At 37.3% G+C, this 22863-nt stretch overlaps 2 long non-coding RNA genes across 2 annotated transcripts in view; one reads left to right on the plus strand and one right to left on the minus strand.

Annotated features, from left to right (window-relative positions):
* The window catches only part of LOC132352555 (uncharacterized), a 305390-nt gene extending 284559 nt beyond the window's left edge, over positions 1 to 20831 (plus strand). The window contains exons 2-3 of the long non-coding RNA XR_009498774.1: positions 13083 to 13135; positions 20789 to 20831. This is a non-coding gene — a long non-coding RNA (uncharacterized LOC132352555). The remainder of the gene's footprint in view (positions 1 to 13082; positions 13136 to 20788) is intronic.
* LOC132352556 (uncharacterized) overlaps positions 1 to 22863 on the minus strand; it is a 103973-nt gene that overhangs the window by 29237 nt on the left and 51873 nt on the right. The window lies entirely within an intron of this gene.

The following is a 22863-nucleotide window of genomic DNA, read 5'->3' on the forward strand; positions in this document are numbered from 1 at the left end:
GTTTTATTTAAATTATTTCATAGATCATGACATGGAAACTTTTTAACAAAATAAATTAGGGTGTTTTGTTTTTTTCAAATACTGGGTGCATGCCCCTGTCTTCTGCTCTCTAAAATAACAAGGATAACAAGAAACAGAAGTGCAAACTCACACTTCAGTAAAATTGGAGACGCTGGTACCCAGAACTACACTGTATGTAGAAACACTGCCAAATGTAGTGAAGGTCAAATAAAGATGAGGGAAGATGCTGAGAAAGCATGCCTGCAACTAGAATTTCAAGCAATGGGGCAGAACATAGTTCTCCCAAGCAGGTTTTATGAATTTAACCGTGATCAGAGTTAATGTCAACCATAATGGTGAAAGCCAACATCACAGGTCTCTTGAGAAAGGCACAACATCACTCATTCCTGTTCGTACCCCCTAAAAATCATAGCCTAAAATGAATTTTGAGGAAACCATCACACAGTCTAAACTGAGGCTGTTACAGACATCCCACAGCATTGAAATGGACCCTCACCCAAAATTTGGATCCAGCATTGAGACTGATGATCACACACACACACACACATGCACACAGGATGAAAGGGAAAGGTTTATTACTCACTTAATGAAGCTTTCTGGGTTCAGTGGAGTGGATCCTAAGAACATCCAAAAACAGTTTAAAAGAGAACAGGAGACTGGCTTGGGGATTTTACTGTGATTAGGAGGTGGGGACAGGGCAGGTGGTTCCTCCCAGCGTAGGTAGGAACTTGCATGGTTTGAACCTCCAAATGCACCCAAAAGAAAGAATCTGGTTTTTCCTACCAGCTTGTCCAGATGTGAAGCAGAAAGGGAAGACGTAGAGAGGACTGAAGAGTTGTCAGCAAACACCAAAAAACAGAGTACAAAGGAGCATATTGAAAAAGAATTGGCCCAAGCTCTTCTAAAATGTCAATATAAAGAGGTGAAAGCACACATAACTGTTCCATATTAAAGAATAATCTTTTTTAGAGACATGACAACTATATTCAATGTGTGATCTTGGATCAGAAAAAATGCTCTAAAATACATTATTGGGACGATTGGAAAATTATGAATATGAATGATATAGTTATTTTTGTATCACAGTTAATTTCATGAATTTAATAATTATATGTGATTTTCTAATATAATTTTATGTTCTTAGGATATACATAAAGTATTTATGCGTGAAGAATCTTGAAGTCTGCAATTGGTTCAGTAAATAATATTTATATATGCATATTGTCGGTGTGTGTGTACTTATCATGTACAGAGAGAGAGAAAGAGAGCAAAATCGTGAAGAGTGCATACACGTCAATTTTTGTAAATTTTTATAGCTTCAAATTTTTTCCAAAATAAAAAGATGAAGTGAAGGAGGTAGTATGAAATCTCTTTACTGGAAGTAAAGGAACAGGATTCATGGACTAACAGATGGAAATTCGCTGGGCCCTTCGTGCCAGTAATGAGAAGGAAGAACCAGGTGAATAAAGATCCACACATGAGACCACCTTTACAGGAGGGAGGAGAGAAAGTTCAGAGCTACGAATTTTTGTGGACTGTGGAGAAAACAAAAAACAACTCGCACTCTCACTCTGGGTTATACCAAAGAGCTTTCTCCATACCAGGAAGAAAATCTACTAACCCAGAATTCACTTCATGCAGTCAACACAAAGAAACCAGCACATTACCCATACGAAGACTCAATAACCAGTCTCAGTACTGTGGAGTGCAAGTCTGGGCAGTTTTTGCTTTTTCTTCAGTCACTGCCTTCAGCCAGACCATGTCAAATTCCCTTTCTAGTTCCTTAAGGATACCCTGGGGAGATTTCATAAATTCTCTTTTATAGTTAGTCATTAACTCTTTAGTCTAATATTAATATTTCAGGCAGACAGTCACCTTAAAGGTCTCCTTCCCTCGCACTCAAAGTAGACCAGATGTGAACTGGAAAGACCTGAAATGAGAAGGATAGGAACACATGACATGGCACTCCTCTCCCTCTCTCTTCTGGATCCAACTATTCCAGCAGTGGGAGTAGACAGAAGGGAAGAGGGGAAAGGCACTTATCCTTTATTTATTGGAACACAGAAGTAATCCTCATTTCTTTGTTGTGAGTGTTTTCTGGCTCATACTGAGTTGCTATAGATATCTCTTGTGTCTCTGGAGTCTAAGTGCTAGCTCACCCATAATAAGTTATACATTAGACTCACATGTGACTTTGGCTCAACTTCTGCTACCTGCTCTTCATAACATGGTATATTTAGCAGCATCTTGCTGGCTGGGGCCCTCCTCAACCAGAAAACAACTGTCTCAGAGGGATGATCCTAGCCACACAGCTCAATCCCAGAGTGCCCTGGATATGTTGTATATTTTGCCTCCTTGCCACTTCTAGCAGAGATTGGGAGAGAACAGGTGGCCCTTCCAACTAATCCCTCCTTCTACTCCACCACCTTCTTCTGCTGCCTAAGCCAAGGGCCAACCAGGAAAGGGAAGGTCAGGCTTTCCTATCATGTCCTTTTCTAGAGTTTCCCTAAAACTTGGCTTTGAGTTGGGTTAAGAAATAGCTTTCTACAGCCAATAGAAGCTGGACACCTTCTAGGGTGCTTTTTCTTTTCAACTCTATCTCCTCCTCCTCCCTCTGGTCACAGAGAAAAGACACACATACTATGTATAACTGAAACTGAGAAAGAAAGAAAAAGGAAAAGAACGTGGAAGGGCTTCCCTGGTGGCGCAGTGGTTGAGAATCTGCCTGCCAAGGCAGGGGACATGGGTTCGAGCCCTGGCCTGGGAAGATCCCACATGCCGCGGAGCAACTGGGCCCGTGAGCCACAACTGCTGAGCCTGCGCGTCTGGAGCCTGTGCTCCGCAACAAGAGAGGCCGCGATAGTGAGAGGCCCGCGCATCGCGATGAAGAGTGGCCCCCGCTTGCCACAACTAGAGAAAGCCCTCGCACAGAAACGAAGACCCAACACAGCCATAAATAAATAATAAATAAATAAAATTAAAAAAAAAAAAAGAACGTGGAAGATGGTGTAAGTATTGTGTCTTCTTCATTGTGAAGAACCAGGGAGTACAAGAATTTCCAGTTGTTAATCAAGAATGAAGATATGGGGGAAAAATAATAGAGATGTGAGTATATGTAAAGGTACAAATGATAAATACCAAGAAAATGGCAAAAAATGTAATACAAAAATAATATTAAATAGTGGAAGGAGAGAGAAGAGAAAAAAGCAATGAAAATGTACTTATTTATCAATGCTGATGCTGGCTATAGAAATAGAAGTTTAAATACATGAAGTTATGAAGTTGTATCTAAAATATAATAAAAAAATAAACGTTCTAAATTATAAGCATGAACATAACAAGTAAAGAAACCACACCATGTAATTAAACAAGAAAAACAAAAGCATTAAAAACAATTTAGCATAATGTAAAAAGACATAAAAAATACATCATATAAATTAATGCAAATGGGTTAAAAATTTCCCTTTTGGATACTAAAGCCCAAATATTTTCTGTTTACAGCAGATCTCCAGCCTCCAAATCAAAAGGAATTCACAAAATTTGGAAATAAGAGGATGAGCAAAAAAAGCAAACCAAAACAAACAAAACAGACAAATTTAAGCACAAATAAAACAAAAATTAAGATCTTAATGTCAGACAAAATTGACAGTCATTTTATAATGATAAAATATACAGCCTATAATAAAAATTAATTATAAAATTTTTTCCCAAATAAATTAACATAAAAACTGATTCAGCCATAATTATGAGTACAATATAAAATATTAGTGATAGTGAAATCTATACCTCTCTGGATCCATAAAAATTCAAATGAATAAAAGTAACTAAAGGCTGAGAGACCTAAAGAGAAGCAAATATATTCTGATACTTATGCATTTAACTCTATATCCTAAAAACAGAAAAACATCTTCTCAGGTATCCATAGAACATTTACAAAATTTGATCACATAGTCAGCAGCAAAGCAAACATCATTAAATTCCAATGGTACTCTGTGATCATGAAGCAGAAAAACAACTCACAAAACTGAATATGGAAATAAGGAATCGCTAGAAAATAACAATAATAAAAATGTTCCATATCAAAAAATTTGAGAACCATTGAAAGCAATGTTCAAAGAAAAAATAGAAAAATTCATACTCTTAAATACACACATTAATTCACCAGAAAGAATGAAAATCAATTAATTTGTTGAACCAAAGACATTGGAAAGTATAAAAGAGAGGCTAAGAAGGGTAGAAGGAAAATTAATAAAGTCAACAAGCAGAAATCTATCAATAATCAAACATAAAGATGGTAATACTACTGAATAAATCAAAGACATGGATATTAAGAGGAAATACAATAAAATGAATAAGGATTTACCAAAATTTCTCAGAAAAAGAGTAAGAGAGCATATATGATAAGTAAGAAATAAGAATGGGGAAATAATCACATATGGACAAAATGTTAAAATATTTATGAGATTACTTTGTTCAGTTCTGTGCAAATAAACTTGAAAATATACATGAAGTAGATAATTTTCCAGGAAATTATAATTTCCCAAACTTGCCAGAAACGATACAGAAAATCTAAAATAGCAATACTATATGAGAATTTAGAAGACTTCCAGAGTTTCCTTCTCAAAATGATGGGCAGACTATTTAAACTGTTCTGTTTTAATGCTATTTAAACCCTTCTAATAAGAAGAAAACCTTTCTAATTATTATTTGATGACATGAGCACAAAAGTGATATTAAAACCTGAGAAAGATAGTCCCTAGAAGAAAATTATAAACACATCTCAGGTATAAACAGAATTTAGCAACAAATATCAGCTAATTGAAAGACATCAATTAATTGAAAGAAGTTACACCATGACCAGATGTGGTTTATGAAATAAATGCCAGGTTATTTTAATACTGGAAAATTTATTGATATAATTCACTATGTCTATAATATAAAGGAGAAAATAATTTCTGTATATGTTGCTAGAACATTGAGGAAAATTCATCATTGAATATTAAAAACAAACTAATAAAAAAAAAAACTCTATAAAGTAAGACTGACTTGGTACATCTGAAACACATGGTTTGTCTCTTTGATTCTCTCTCCCTCTCCTCCTCTCACTCCTCCCATAGAAAGACACTAGAAGCCTCTACAGGGGCTTCGATATATGCCCCGAGAAGGGGATATAAGGGCAGAAAGAAATGATGAATGGTGAAAAAGGATTTGTGTGTATATATAACTTCAACGCAAATAACACAAGATAAATAGGGTTGATCATGTCATATCCATAGTTGCCTATGAATTCCATTATGGAAAATAAGTTACAATCTATCCACACATTAGTATTGAACTAGTAGGGTCTGAGTAAAGGAACACTTAATTAGATGACGTGCTTGATGAAAACACATACATCATTTGGATGAAAACTGTGAGATAAATACAAAAGGTTATTAATTACTGGCAGAGTTCACTTTCTTATAGTGCAGAGGGAAGGAAACGATACAGCATGAAATTGCTTAACATATCTGTCAAAAGCAAACTAAAATGATTATATTGTATTTCATGCTGTTTTGAACACTGAGGTTATTTTTTTTAAAATTCCAGAGTTATGCATAATCTTATTGCTGTGACAGCATGATACCAAGTGCCACTTTAATGTAATGAAACAAATAAAGAATAATTTAAATGATTTATCAAAAAAATTTTTGTTCAAGTAATAAAATGAGTTGGACAAGGATGAAAAGAATAAGACACTAAATAGTAAAAATATTATGGACAACTCCCCCGTACTGGTATCATATAGACACACACTGTCAGTATGTGAAAATTCTCAGCATCATATAGTCCATTAGAAAGATGTCTTCTCTAAGTAGTGTATAAAGCAGGTTACCACCATGGTCACAGCTTAATGGTTTAATAGAACTAAATACACTGTGAGAAATAGTTTTATATAACTGTACAGTTCACACTTGAACAACATGGGTTTGAACTCCGAAGACCTACTTATACGTAGATTTGTTTTTCAGTAAATACATACAGTACTACACGATTTGTGGTTGGTTATATCCAAGAATGTGTAACTTCAGATACAGAAGGCTGACTATGGGACTAGGGCATCCTTGGATTTTGGTATATTCAATACTTGGGGGCTCCGGGAACCAATTCCCTGTGGATACCAATGGAGGACTGTACATACTGTTAGAAATATTAAATATAAAATACCGTTCCTCTTTTAAAATTTCTGTAGAACCAGCTAATCTTCTCCTAGTAAAGCTCTGTTCCCAACTTATTTCATCTAGAATTAGTGACCATAAAACTCTGGGGAATTACTGTGGGATGGAGATAAACTGCGCAGGGTAGAATGCAGAGTTGAAAGGGATGAAATGTGATTCCGAAGTGGTAAACAACAATATCAGCATATCAGTGAGCCATGCAATCCTTCCAGAATTTACACACACACACACACACACACACATACACACACACACTATCCCTTTCACTAAATCATTACTCATTCATAACAATACTGTTCTGAATTCTCAATGAAGCACTCAAGAGCACTTGGATTAAAACGGGTCATAGTTTTTGGCAAGAAAGACCATGAAGTAGAGTTTTAAAGGTTAGAAAATAAACCATTTGCAATTTCGGCTTTGTCACCTTGTTTAGAGAGAATTACTTACTACACAGACTATATGGATTTGCTTCCCCAAATCACGCATGTTTTCATTCTCTCTTTCCTTTCTCTATTACAAAGTCTGGACACCCCAAGTGCTTGCTTATCCAGCCTCCCTTCCAGCCAGCCATGGCCATGGGATGCTATTCTAGTCGGTGAGAGCGAAGCCGCAATCACTGCATAAGCACTTCGGGAAATGTTTAAATGGAGCAGACAACTCTAGTAACATACTCTTTGACTTTTTCCTTTCGCCCTTCTTCTTGCTCGCAGGCAGACACAATGCCTGGAGGGACAGCAGACTTATTGCAACCATTAGGTTGAAAACCACCCACTGAGGCTAGTGGAGCGGGAAGAACAGAGGAACCCGTGTTCTGAATGACATCCTTGAGCAGCTCCACCACACCTCGGCCGCCACATCTAATTCTGAAGGAATAAAAACCCTTATCTATTTAAGCTGGTGGTAGATCTACCTTCTGTCACTTTAAGTAAAAATCCTTCCTGGTTGATATGCTTGCGAATTTTCTTACTTTTAACAAGAACTGTCCATCAGAGAGTTAGGCTGTTGGCAGGTGGCCAGGGGACACTGGGGTCCCTCCTAGATTGTTTTTAACCCTCTGATATTCGGTCGGTTCATCATTCTGGGCACCCATACTTTACTACTGTAGGCAGTATAAGGGGATATGGTTTATTTACTCCGGATTCATTCACTGAAATAAAGTTTGGACTTGGAATCCGATACCTCTGCCTCTTACTACGGTGCCTCTGCCACTTTCACTACGGTAATAACGATTAAAATAAGTATCTGAGTTTTCTCCCAAAAGCTGGAGAGCTAGTCCTTCAAAGAGAATGCATCGGTACAATTCTATATCACTTAGGGAAATAGAGTTTCATATATGAAAGCAAAAAAAAAAAATCACCTTTTAAGATGAGTTTTCGTATGTCTTTTTTGCCATCCCCTTTATGCCCTCATGAATTCTAAAGGTGCTCAGTGATTCTAAAGGTGCACTTCAGTCATCTAAGACACCCCATGGGCCCAACGGATAGCAATTCTAGATCTTTCTAATTTAGTGCTTCATGCCAAGAGTCAGCTGCCATCTGATGAAGATGGTCTTAAAGAAGTGGGATGCATTTTACGCTTCGTGTATTTAAAAAAAAAAATTAAAAATATGTTTTAGAGTTGCTCAGCCCTCAAGTCGGAACATTTTGTATCATTTTCTCACTTTTAGTTGCATTATTGTTTTCATCGAATTTCACATGTCTTTAACTCCTTTTTATCTACTACTGTTTTCTTAAAAACAAAACGGCATAGAGGACAATCAGTAAATACTGAGTCCAACACTTGACTTCTAGACCCAGCTCTTCAGTGATCTCCTTAACAGGGGATCTCTAGGAATGCTACTTAGGAGAGTCATAGGAACAGCAGCCTGGTTGGCAAGGGCATGGGAGGTGGAGATTTATTGGCACAATACCCAGTGGTATACATAACTTAGAGATTAGAGGGAAAGCTAAAGCCTACCGCTGACGCTCTGCACCTGCATTTCCTCATCTCTAAGGCTGATTTAAATATAAGCATTTTAAAATTCTATCTTGGGCCTTCAATTACTTTATTTCCTAACTTTCATCACGTTCCCACCACTTACATACCTGTAATTCCAATTGTTACTTTCCTTTAGCAAAGCCAGTATCCAGCTTTCCCTCACACACCTAATCTGTACCATATCATTGCTACGCCAAAGTCATCAGTTCCTCCAAGCTTTCCTTATCTCATGAGATTACTCTAGGCCAATTATACATATTTTATTTTTCATAATGTTTGATGAGTTCCAGAGAAGTTTGTCACATAAATATGTTGTGCAATGGCTCTGGCCTAAGAAGATTAGCTGAGTTTCGAGAATAAAAATCATGTACATCACTAAGTAACAAAAATGACCATTTCTTTGGCTTTTGTATGTGCCAGGAACTGTTCCCAGCTGGTTTTATTCATTGTATCTAATTTAATGTTTCCATTACAAGTATTTCTAGTTGGTGGATATGATTCCCTTTTTTTTTTTTTTTTTTAGAAGGAAAGGGGCCTGCCCTGAGACAAAGGGCAGGGTTGTTTTTTTTTTTAAGTATTTGCTTATTTATTTATTTATGGCTGTGTTGGGTCTTCGTTTCTGTGCAAGGGCTTTCTCTAGTTGCGGCAAGCGGGGGCCACTCTTCATCGCGGTGCGCGGGCCTCTCACTATCGCGCCCTCTCTTGTTGCGGAGCACAGGCTCCAGACGCGCAGGCTCAGTAATTGTGGCTCACGGGCCTAGTTGCTCCGCGGCATGTGGGATCTTCCCAGATCAGGGCTCGAACCCGTGTGCCCTGCATTGGCAGGCAGATTCTCAACCACTGCGCCACCAGGGAAGCCCATGATTCCCTTTTTTACAGGTGAGAAGTCTGAGGCTTGGATGGGTCGACTATCTCACCTGCTGTCATATGCATAGTGAGTGGATCATTCTGATTCAAGCCCGGATCTCTTTAATTCCAGCACTACTCTCTTCCAGCCACAGGATTCTGCTGCCCAGTAGGTTATAGCACATTTTTCATGAATGCAACCATCTCTGCTTGCTTTTCTCCTTGCTGGATCAGACTCCAAACAGATATAGCTTTAACCATCTGTTCACATACTTTATTACCAAACTACCAGACAGTATATCATTTTCAAGACCAATTCTTCACTCCACAGTCAAATAAAATGTTTCAAAAAACCAAGGAGACGATGTCCATCCAGATTCCCACCCCGACTTCGTGCTGTGGCGTGGAGTTCAGGGCCAGGAGCCGTGCTGACTTTAGCAGTGGTCACAGAGACCTTGAAAGGGAGGGCAATTTTTTTTATTAGATAGCTGGTATGGAAAGATAGACTTTAACCTGCATACTTCCTAAAAGTGACTTAAGGTGATTTCAAATAAAAAAGAGCAGATATAATAAATCTCAAAAGAGATGTGATAAAACACAAAGCTAATTGTTAAAGTACAAAATAGGGCTTCCCTGGTGGCACAGTGGTTAAGAATCCACCTGCCAATGCAGGGGACATGGGTTCGAGCCCTGGTCTGGGAAGATCCCACATGCCGCAGAGCAACTAAGCCCGTGCACCACAACTACTGAGCTTGCGTGCCACAACTACCGAAACGCGTGCACCTAGAGCCCACGCTCCGCAGCAAGAGAAGGCACTGCAATGAGAAGCCGGCGCACCGCAAGAAAGAGTAGCCCTGGCTCGCTGCAACTGGAGAAAGCCCGCGCGCAGCAACGAAGACCCAATGCGGCCATAAATAAATAAATAAATTTATAAATAATAATAATAACATAGGTGTCACATACCAGAAGGGAAATAGGAATGAGAAGAGAAAAATTGTGAGAGAGAAGGTTTAGCAAGAGAAAGTGCTGCAAGTGAGAGTAAACCTTAGTTCAGACATATCTGCAAGCCCAGCTGGAGAGCGAAACACGATGAAGCTACAGCAGCACTTCTTTAACTTGAATGTGCAGGTGAATAGGCTGGAAATCTGGTTCAAATACAGATCCTGATTTAGTAGGACTAAGGTGGGGCTAGAAACTCTGCACGTTTAACAAGTTCCTGGATGATGCAGACTACACTTTAAGTGGAAAAGAACTACATTCATAGTCCAATAACTGAAAATTTACCATGACCCAAAAAAAGGCTTTATTGCTTTATGTTTTTTATCTCTGAGTGTTATAAGTTGAATTGTACCCCCATCCCAAATTCATATGTTAAAGCCCTAACCCCAAGTACCTCAGAATGTGACCTTATTTCAAAATAAGGTCATTGCAGATGTAATTAGTTAAGATTTGGTTATTTGAGTGGGCCCTAATCCAATATGACTGGTGCCCTTCTAAAAAGGGGAAATTTGGGTACAGAGGTACACACACATGACAAACACCATAAAGATGAAGGCAAAGATACAAATGATGCTTCTACGAGGCAAGGAATACCAAAGATTGCCAGAGAACACGTAAGGTAGGGGAAAGCATGGAGCAGATTTTTTCCTACAGCCCTCAGAAGGAACCAACCCAGCCCACATCTTGATCTTGTACTCCTAGCATCCAGAGCTGTGTGACAATAAATTTCTGTTCTTTAAGCCACCCAGTTTGTGGTCTTTGTTGCAGCAGCCCTAGCAAACTGATATGGAAAGAAAATATGTCTCTATAGAAGGAATATTGCACCACATGTCACCCTTGACTGTGATTTAATGAGAGGTTCCTAAAGTGTCTCTTAGGTCTGAATGTTTGTTTCCCAGACTCTATCCCTGGATATTTTGATTTCATAAGCTTGAGGTGGTCCAAAGAACTCGAGTTCCTATAAAACATCCCAAGTTACAAATAATCAGGTATGTTTGGGAACTAGTGGTTGAAATTAACATTATGGGGGCAATATGTCTCATGAGATAATTGTCAGATATGATATAGAATTTGTTCCCTTCCATACATTGCAGTTTCTACAGTGATTTTTTTAATCTTTAATGGAATTAATTGATTGAACTATTGGTACACTGGATGAAAGCAAAAACACTTTAGGACAAATTTCTTGTCCACCGTCTATAATCACTCTAAATGGCTTTTGATTTTACCACCTAATATTCCCAAAATAGAATTTATCAAATAAACAAGAAAATTCATCTACTGACTTTGTTATAAATTTACTAATATCTCTTTAAGCAGGAAGAATGAATGACTTTGACCTGTGTTTCCAAGCCACCCAGCCTGGGCCCTTTCGTTTGGTGAACAAACCAAAGAGTGGTAGCTTTAGAGAAGGGCAAGATTTCCAGTTCTTCCCCACAGCCTCAATTCCATTAGCATGAGACCTTGAAACCACGTCTGTTTTTAGTTATGAAATTCAAACAATTGCCTAACCTCTTGGCTCTTAAGTAAAATGTTCAAGGGCTCACATGACAACACTTTGTTGTATATATGAATCTGTTGTATATTATGAATCTGTTGTAATTATATAATCTGTTGTGTATAATGAAACTGTTTTTGCAAAAAGAGGAAAAAGAGGGAACAAATAAATGCCTATGAAACATCTGGTTAGGATCTGCAAAAGGTTACACTTTTTCTGTGTCTCCAAAGGCTTGTTCTATCTGTCACCCACTGCTTTGTTTGAGTTTCTGCAGGTAACAAAATTATGGAGAAGTCCTGTGGATAAAAACACAGTGTCTGGAACCTACTATGCCTTCCTGTTTGGCCAGAACTGAGCTAGTCCATGGACAGGCAGAAAGCGGCTGTGAAAGAAAGTGTTTAGAATAGCGTCTCTTGATAGACACAAAGGAAACTCACAGCACCCTGCAACACATCTCTACTGAAACATTGCACAATGTGCAAGTTCGTTTGTCCAAGATTCAATTGCAGAAGTTTAGTAGGTTGTATAAACAACAGAGAGAGGGGAAAGATAAGGTGAAAAGATTCATCAAAAAAAAAATCAATGCTTTATGGTTTGCTCAGATGTAACTAACTATGTGCCAGAAGGACTTACCTTGTTTTGATTTGATGTATGTGTGTGTGTGTGTGTGTGTGTGTGTGTGTGTGTGTGTGTGTAGACACAGTGTAGGTCTTTGCAACCAAGGTGAAGGGGACACTAAGAATCTAAAGGATGAAAAAAACTTCACTTAAAACTGAGAAACTTGGGCTTCCCTGGTGGCGCAGTGGTTGAGAGTCTGCCTGCCAATGCAGGGGACACGGGTTCGAGCCCTGGTCTGGGAAGATCCCACATGCCGCGGAGCAACTGGGCCCGTGAGCCACAATTACTGAGCCTGCGCGTCTGGAGCCTGTGCTCCGCAGCGAGAGAGGCCGCGACAGTGAGAGGCCCGCGCACCGCGATGAAGAGTGGTCCCCACTTGCCACAGCTGGAGAAAGCCCTCGCACAGAAACGAAGACCCAACATAGCCAAACATAAATAAATAAATAAATAAATTCAAATAGCTTAACCAAAAAAAAAAAAAAAAAAAGAGTCAAGGGAACATATTTCCATTTAAAAAAAAAAAAACTGAGAAACTTATGTATATGAAGCATGATACTTTTAAAATTAATTACATGAAAATAAATATTGATTAGTTTCATCCTGTAGATAATTCTTTTACATTTGTCAGCACATGAAAGTGAACACTAACATACAGGGGGAAATGTATAGTTAAGGTAATTTAAAATAGTTAGTATTAAGCAGGACCTCAGAGAACACCCTTGAAGGATAATAATAGTAATGGTTTCATTTCAAAGTCATAAAACTTTAGAAATTTAAGTTTTATAAGCCTATGTGTTCTTAACTAATGTATATTGAATATTTACTATGTCATGGAATACTCTGTTTTATGTACGTTAACTCACATTGCATTGTATTAAAATGGGATTATTGTACCCATTTTACAGGTGAGGAAATCAAGGCTCAGAGTGATTAACACCTTGAACAAAATCAAGAGCTTGTAAGTGACAGAGCTGGATTCACTCTCCAGGCTCCTCACCCCTCTCTGTCTATAACCTGATTTCAGTGCCTGAATTATGTAAATTCATCCCTTCATTTTAAGTGTTTAAACCCAACCAGGCCTCCCTAAAGGCAAAATATGCTTGTTGTACTTCATGCTTATAGCAAACCAATACTGCTTTGACTTGTGTTCTGTCCACCTTGTGTCTATTAATATTGTTGGAAAATGGATGACAAAAAACTCACATATTTTTGTATGACAAAAGTTTTCTATGAAAATCTGTCAGAGAACGGATTTAATTATTTAGTGAGTGATAATTCATATGGGGGGGGTGTCTAAATTATTGCATTCTAGATTAAATGAGAAGTGACATTGATGCTTAGCATATCTAAAATTCAAAATGAGAAAGGGAAAAATTTTAGTAGGTAGACATTTCAGTAAGTTATTTGAGTTGGCTGGCTTTTTACATGGAGTTGCCATGTTGATTTATTATTTGTGCTGGTGTGATATAAACAGGCTGAGTGTTAGTATACAATAATAGCTAAAATCTAATATAGTTTAAATGTGTCAAACCACAGCAATATAAAGATGGAAGGGTCCTTACCAATCAATGAACCCCACTCAACACAGGAACCCCTCTACAATGATTTATGGTCTAATCATTCCATTAAACACGAGGAAGCTGAGGGTAAGCTCAGTTAAGTGATTTAAGTTTAGAAAGGGGTTAGGCCTCAGACTTCCCAATTCTCAGCGCACTGTTCTTATTTTAATTGTATTCCTTCACAGTGGACTCTGCTTTACCGAATTAGTGCCTTATACAATCAGCTGCAAAATGGTATCAAAATATGAAAGGCAAAATTATCTCTGTATCAAGCGAAATAGCAAGGTGGATTCCAAGGGACATCTCATGTGATGTTAGAGAGTACTTAGTTTGAATTTTGGGTTCCCTGTGATTTTACAACAGTATCCTCCTGCCGAGCAGCATGACACCCCCCATGCATGCTCACAACACACAAATCATAAAACTAATCTCCCATCCTGTATTCAACCTGCTTTTGGCTCCCAATCCCTTTATGTAATCCCCATTGCTTCTTCCTTAGGCACAGTGGTACTTTTCTAAGATCTTTGAATCCATATTTTCTTCCTGGTCATAAGGAATAGGTGCTAGCCAAGTAAGGACAGTAAGCAGACCATCCTACAAGACCCATGATAGGAAACATTGGGGTTGACCAGATACACAGTCAACATGAGTCATGCCTCTCAAACTGTGCAAATAGTGAGGATGGGCTCCAGCACATAAAAGCTCAAAGCCTTTCAAAAATTCTGACTCCCTCATTCTTTCCCTCCAAATTCCATCCTGCTGAGGCTGTTACAATTTGCTAAAACTTAATTTTATTCAAGACTTAAGTAATAAAATGAGTTAATAAAAAAAATAATAAACCCTTACACTCAAGTCCCTATCATTGCTAGACTCTCCTTCAAGTTGATGGCTTTGCTTTGATCATTTATGATGCAGAACTACTCTTGTGGGAGAGAAAGCTTAAACTGAGCTTGGTGTCATGTAGTTTTTCTTTGTAGTCAAAGATGCTGTTGATGCTGGCATTGTTTCCTGCACGTTGCTTCTTACCATTAGTTGTATTTACACATGGCCTGTTTTTTAATAGAACTTGGATGTAATTTCCAGCACAGTTTGCATTAACTTGTTACACTGGGAATTAATGACAACTTGAGTAAATGTTAGTCTCTAGAGAAAATCATTTTAAGACAATCATAGCTTCTAAAGCTACATTTTCCCTAGGGTCTATGTCACAGTGCGGGTGTCACAAAGGGCATCATTTATACTCACAGGAAAGCTCATTAGCAGTGTTAGGACTTCAAGATAATATTGGATGTCTTTCCGTTCCCTGAGTATTCAGCCTCTTCTTTGGGAACCAAGTCCGCCATAAAGCCGGTGAGGTTATTGATTTCATTCTGTCCTCAGCTACTGTGGCAGCAAGGTGCTATCTGTTCCAAGGTATTATTTCTTTCCTACTTGTATTCACTTTCTCTCCAGTGGTCCTTTAGATATTAGTATTTTTTGAAGTATTTTTACATAGGATACTACAGACAGTTTAGTGGTTTTACTACTGACAATTTCTGAAGGTCTGTGATTGTAAATTATTCATCAAGGGGCTCACTCATAATACCTGAGAAGGATGTCCATACTTTCCTGCTCATCCTAAAACTGACATAACTGGGAAGTGTGCCAGAGTAGATGAAGGAGGTCTGGGGTGGAAGCCAGCCAGGATTGCCCAATCTCTGCAATGCTGCTCACTAGACCTGTGGCCCTGAGAATCCTACTGTATCCATCTGAGCTTTAGTTCCCCCACTTACTAAACCCGTCTGTCAAACACCAACTTCACGGGAGAGATGGGAGGATAAAATTGAACAACATACGTGAAAGTACCTTGCACAAAGAAAACAATTAATAATTGCTGCTAAATAAGTAATGACAGATAATATTTAATAATACTTTCTTAGTTTACAGCCCACATACATTATATTGGTCCTCTGTACAGTTTGAGGCAAGTAGCTGTCATTATGATTTCAACTTTATGGTGAGGAAATTGAGTCTAAAAGGAGTTAAAGGACTTGCTTAAATTCATAAACACCCAAAACTAAAACTTCTGACTTTCATTTCCATGCTCTCTTGAGGTCTGGCTCAAGTAAGCAGCTAATAAGTGTTTATTGAATAGCCACATCTTTTCTTTCTTTTTAAAAAAAATCTTATCATGGAAAATTTCAAACAAACACAAAAGTAGATAGAAAAATACCATATGATCTAGCGATCCCACTCCGAGGCATATATCTGGAGAAAATTATAATTCAAAAAGATACATGCACTACAGTGTTCATAGCAGCACTATTTAAAATAGCCAAGACATGGAAGCAACCTAAGTGTCCACCAATAGATGAATGGATAAAGAAGATATGGTATATATACACAATGGAATATTACTCAGCCATAAAAAAGAATGAAATAATGCCATATGCAGCAATATGGATGGACCTAGAGATTATCATACTAAGTGAAATAAGTCAAACAAAGACAAACATCACATGATATCACTTACTTGTGGAATCTAAAAAAATGATACAAATGAATTTATTTACACAACATGAATAGACTCACAGATGTAGAAAAGAAACTTATGGTTACCAAAGGGGAAAGGGGGAGGGAGGGATAAATTAGGAGTTTGGGATTAAAATATGCACACTACTATATATATATATATATAAAATACATAACCAGGGACTTCCCTGGTGTTCCAGTGGTAAAGAATCCGCCTTCCAATGCAGGGGATGCGGGTTCAATCCCTGGTCAGGGAACTAAGATCCCACATGCCGCAGAGCAACTAAGCCCATGCCTTACAACTACTGAGCTCTCGCGCTTTAATGAGAAAGCCTGTGTGCCGCAAACTACAGAGCCCACCCACGCGCCCTGGAGCCCGCGCGTCACAACTAGAGAGAAGCCCACGCACTGCAATGAAGAGCCCGCTCGCCCGCAACAACAACAAAAAAGATCCCACATGCCTCAACAAAGATCCCGCGCGCCACAACTAAGACCCGACGTAGCCAAAAAATAAAATAAATAAATAAGTAAATAAATAAAAAAGAAAAAAAAAGATAACCAACAAGGACCTACTGTATAGCACAGGGAACTATATAGTCAGTATCTTGTAATAACCTATAATGGAAAAGAATCTAAAAGAGAAGTTACATAGATGTATAACTGAATCACTTTGCTGTACACCTGGAACTAGCACAGCATTGTAAACCAACTATATTTATAAAATTGTAAACCAGTTTATATTTATAAATTCTTTTTTAAAAAAAGAAAAATAGGAGTCCCCACATACCTATCACCCAACTTCAACAATTTTTAATATTTTTCCAACCATTTCTGTGTATTGCCCCATCTCTTTTCATTTTGGCTGTTTTAAAGAGATTCTCAGACATAATTTCATTTTGCTTATAAATACTTGAGTATGCACAATAATTTTAAAGGAAATTTTTACTATAGCCACCATTCCTTGATCTTTATAAACAAAAAATTTTTTAATTCCTTATTGTTATTCAAATTTTCCTGAGTTATCTCAATACTATCTTTTTTTCAGTTGATTAGTTTGAGATGAAATTCAAACAAGGTCTGCACACTGCACTTATTTTTTATATCACTTACGGATATTTCATTCTCTAACTATCCTCCTTCCTTTTGATTTCATGTCATTGGTTTATTAAAGGTATATTATTTTTATTTTTACATCATAGAGAATGGTTCATATTCTGAATTTAGCTGTTTGCTTCTTCATGGTTCCATTTAACCTGTTCTTCTATGGACCCAAATTTCCCATTAACCAGAGTTTAGATGTAGGTTCCCGATTAGATTCTGATTCAGATTTTTAGGCAAAAATATGTCATAGGTTATTAACACTCTCTTATTCCTAAGCTTGGCTTCTATCCGCCCCCCCTCCCTATACACCATTTTTCTGGACTTCCATTTTTCATCCCTTATTCTATCCTGACTTCATCTGGTGATGGCTTTACTCGTTGTTAGAATATCCTTTCTTCTTCACTTCTCCAGTACTAACCCTAATAGTGCCAGTACCCGCTGCAGTTTTGGCTTTCCTTGGCTCTGTGTTTTGCAGCATGTGTCACCCCTTTTGCTCCATGAAGCATCTTGGAGGATCTTCCTAAGGTTTTCACCTAGGGCCTCAATTATAATGGAATGTACACTGACGCCTGAATGTTCAGACTATATATTTAGAATCTGTTCCTCAGGGAGATATCAATTTGTGTTTATTCTGTATTTGTCTCTCACATCTTGCCCTCTGCAGGACTCCAAAAATTTCTGTGTGTTGCCCTCTCCTGTGCAGTGCTCTGCCCTGACAACTCTATCTGCCTTAGTCTCCTTGGACTCCCAGCTCCATCTTTTCAGTTCAGGGTGTCCACTGGACTTTGTCCGAATTTCCCCTCCTTGCATCACGGCCTGAAAACTCTTTCCAGGCAGTAAACTGGATGCAATTGTACGTACGGCTCATCAAATTTGTTTCCCATATTTAAGGAATTCTTAACCTTCCCTGTTAGTGATATTCAGTGTCTTGAAGACCAACGCGTTATTTGTTTTGTTTGTATTTTCGCTATTTCAGGTGCGTGGGTAAATCTGGTCCCTGTTAAACCAGATTTAAAGCAAAAGTCTATAGTCTATTATTTGAAGTCTTTTGAATCAAGCTTTGGGATAGTAAGGGGATATTTCACTGGGGATCTAAATCAATAAAGAAAATGTTATTTTGTTGTATTTTAAACCATGGGAACAAGACATACAATAGCAAGGATAAGATTGTAAAGCTGGGTAGAGCACTAGAATTTTCCTTTCCTATTTTGATAAGGTTGTGGTGGTTATCCTTGGGTGTTGCCTCTTTCAGATTAATGGTGGAATTTAAGCCCAGTGTGAAGGACTTGGCAGATAATAAAACTGAATGTAGCAACTGACTATTTGGAAACAGACAATACCAGTGAGGATCTGGGAGATACTGAAGACTTAGAAAGGCAGCTAACCTCAAGCCACAACACAGAAGTCCTGGGGGCTCTAGTACATGGCTGCATGCCTCATCACCAAAGGAATGATGAAATGACATTCAAAATTATAACTGTGTTCTTCTCCATAGCCCCAACATTTGCTTCTGTTTTTTTTCTACACAGGGAAAAATATATACATGTCACAAATTAATAGTTACATAAATTGTGAAACATAGCAATGATTTTATTTGTTCTGTGGCAGCACAAAATAGACGAATTTTTCTGCATCAAAATAGAAAATGAAATCACAACAAACAAAACTAATGAACAATAACACAATTAGTAATGATATTTTAATTGCACCATCCCATCCAAGTAAACCTGTTTATTCATTTCAACATTATATGTCTCAGAAACACTTTGTTTGCTTTCCTCTGTCCCTTAATATTTACACTTTTTGTCTAGCTTATTTGTAACTGTGATGTATTTTCTAGGCAGCTATAATTACTTGGAAACAAAATCAGAAGCTTCTAATAAAAAAAGAATTCCTAGAAAATTAGAACACATGAAAAAGTAATATATACTTGAAGTGATTGCTTTTGGAGTCAAAACGGATTTTGTAATGGAACTGTTGCAGATAAATGATCTTCTCACAAAAACATATTGAAGGAAATGGAAGAAACCTGAAATTCAGAGTTAAAAATATTTATTTGTTGGGGAATAGTATTTACTGTTAAAAGAGTATGATGAGTCTGGTTCATTTGTAAAGAAAAGAGATTTTTTTTAGTTGTTGAAAATCAGAAAGGTAAGAAAGAGATGTTTTTATATATGAGCTCACAGATTGATTTGAACAGTTCCATAGGCAGAAAAATAATAACGTAATTCAGAATGTGTGAAAGCATTGTTTCCATTAGATGTCAATCAACAAACAATGGAGCAAAAGTGGTATGGCTATCAATTAGTGTAAAATGTTCTCAAAGGGCATCAAAGATTCTCTTAAATAAGGGAGCATTTTGATTTTCATTATATTGGAAAGATGACTGAGACCAATCTAAACAGAGTGATAAAAATTTACCTGCAGCAAATCAGAGTTCATTTTAACATAATTGAGCAGGCAGAAATATAATCGTGCTGATAGCATGGGTGGAATGTTTAATAGTTTTTTCAAAGTTTAGGAAGAGAGAGAGAGAAGGCCTTTTTATATGTACTGTCATGATCACCATTTACTGTTAATTTGGAGGATGTTCTGTCAGCAAGTGGAACTCCAAAACTCTGTGAATATTAATAATTCTTTGAACAACAGTACCAGCCTTCTGCAAAGAGATTGCAGCATTTCAATACACTATAAACCAGACAAATATATTGAGAAAACTATGTGGCTTATAAAAATAGGTTTGATTGATTGTTAACAGACACTGGAGACTGTCTAAAAATGTTCAGATAGTGTTGAAATATTGGAAGTAGAATCAAATGAATATTTCAGATACACAGGTGGCTGATGAATTAAATGGCTTGTTGAATTTGGTTTCCAAATTGGAAATTATTATTTCTCGAAAAAAAATTTAGCACATGTTAAGTACAAGTATTAGGAAAATTCTTTCTGAGGAACTTCAAAATAGACTATGTATTTTTCTTTAAAAATGAAATAATTCTGTACTGTTCATCATCTTAGAAAAATGGTGAATATTTCAAAACAATCTGTGGCAGGCCAGAGTAGGAATTATACTTTCTGACTTCCCTTTCTAAATCTAAATTTTTTAAGATTTAGAAAAGAAAAAAAACTTCAGAAGAAAGATTTCTGAAATATTTCACAATGTTTTTTCTTCATCAGAATATTATACAACTTATATTCAGATTTCTTGATGCTTTAAGTGGAATGAAGATATATTTTAAGCAATAATTAGATGTGTATAAAATTTTTATAGACTTCATGCAAATAAGATCACATATCTTTGACTCTTACAGGAATTATGCAAAGTTGGCTTTGTCATAGAACTTGACCAATAATGCCCTTTGCTCCTGAGAGCTATTGCGTGTTGTCTTGACCAATCCCTACATCAGCACATAATGTTCACTGTCTGCTTTGTGTTGCAGAAGAATGCCATTCCCTACCACAAAGGCAGAAGAGAGAGTCAGTGGTTGGAACTGAGGATTATCAAGTAGAAATTGGTAACCAATTTATCTAGCCTGAAAGGCTGTCTGTTCCTAGAGGAAAAAATTGCAACATCAGTTTGAACAGGGATAATACAGTATTTTTCAAAACTCAATCATAAAAATTTTGCACAGACTTCATATATTACCCTGTTTAAATTTCCAACTGTTAATTATAAGCTTAAAATCTTCTGCCTTGTTTTTGGTTTTATGCAATGATGGCTCTTTTGGGGACTGTGTACTGGAATTAACATGTTATTTTATGAAAACAACACTTTATTATTCAAGATAACCAATTTGAAAAATGTTAACATGAAATTATTTGCAAAGCTCCTTGCTTATTAGTGGTCATTCATAGAGAAATATTTCCCTACCTGTCTATATAACCTGCAACTCCAATTACCATTTCAATAATGTTAGGCTTTTGGTCCAACAATTAAAATTTTGGCAGCATTTGCTGTTATGGACTGAATTGTGTTCCCTGATCATTCATATGTTAAAGTCTTAACCCCCAGTGGAAATGTATTTGAAGGTAGGGTCTTTAAAGACAGAATTAAGATTAAATGCTGTAATAAGGGTGGGGCCCTAATCTGATAGGACTGGCATCCTTATAAGAAGAGAGACACCAGGGGTGTGAGCACATGCAGAAAAGTCCATATGAGGACACCTAGAGAAGGCAGGCTTCTGTAAGCCAAGGAGCGAGGCCTTAGGAGAAACCAAACCTGCCAACACCTTGATCTTTGACTTCTAATCTCTAGAACTTTGAGAAAATAAATTTCCTGCAGTTTAAGCATCCCAGACTGTGTTATTTTGTTATGGTAGCCCTAGCAGACTGATACATGTCCCAACAAGTGCTACCATATTTTCTGTTAATTAGATTTCTTTCTATCATATGTTTGTTTTATATAAATAAAGAATACGTGAGGAGAAATAGTTCTTATTCATTATAATAGATATACCCAAATGTAAAATGGGGATACACAAACCAAACAAAGTGGGCTATTCCCATACTTAATAATTAGATGTTTTATCTCAATCTGAGTAAAATATAATTGTTTTAAAATTGATCTTCTTCAATTACCTCTTTTATTTCCTTAACCAGGTGCTACAGAATCAAAATCTATTTTCCAGGACTGCATTTCCCCATCACATGGATTGAATTCACAAGACGTCTTGAGCGTCTCATGCATAAAAATTACCAAAAATGATCCTGAGTCTTGTTCACTTTATATCTCCATCACAGAGTGTACTTCAAGCAATTTCCCTTGGTATTCATATATAGGATTTGTTATTTGTTGGCTAGTTGGAGGAATCTTCATATTTCTCTCTATGTCCATGTAATTTCATTTCATAGCACAAAAATATAAATAAAGGAAAGAACTTTTAAAAATATATAGTACACAAGGTGTGCTGAATTGGGCGAGTGGGATTGACATGTATACACTGATGTGTATAAAATTGATGACTAATAAGAGCCTGCTGTATAAAAAAATAAATAAAATAAAATTCAAAAATTAAAAAAAATATATATAGTACACAAGAAAGTAGACTACAGAAATAGCTTCTTCCCAATCCCATTGACGCCCCTCAATCCCATTCCCCCATATCTGGTCCCAAAGCAGGTTACTCTGAAGTGAATGGCATTTCTCCTCTTAAATGGAAGTTGTCGATAATGGGGTTTGTATTAAATGTTCCTTTTGTGTGAAGACTTGGCTAGGCCTTACCCTCCAATATGATCTTGTTCTAGAGCAGGAGTTGACAAACTGCCCTGCAGACCATATCTGGCCTGCTGCCTTTTTTTGTAAAGAGGGTTTAATTGGAACACAACCGAGCCATTCTTTTTTGTTTTGTGTAGGGCTGCTTTCTCCGTATAATAGCAGAGTTGAGTGAATGTAACAGAGACTTGGGCCCCGCAAAGCCTAAAATACATACTCTATGGTCCTTAAAATAAAAGTTTGCAGCCCCCTGTCGTATGGTATGTAAGGGGACTAGAAAGGAGTCGGAGGAACAGGATTGGG

Source organism: Balaenoptera ricei, chromosome 18 (assembly GCF_028023285.1).
Source record: "Balaenoptera ricei isolate mBalRic1 chromosome 18, mBalRic1.hap2, whole genome shotgun sequence".
Lineage (NCBI taxonomy): Eukaryota > Metazoa > Chordata > Mammalia > Artiodactyla > Balaenopteridae > Balaenoptera > Balaenoptera ricei.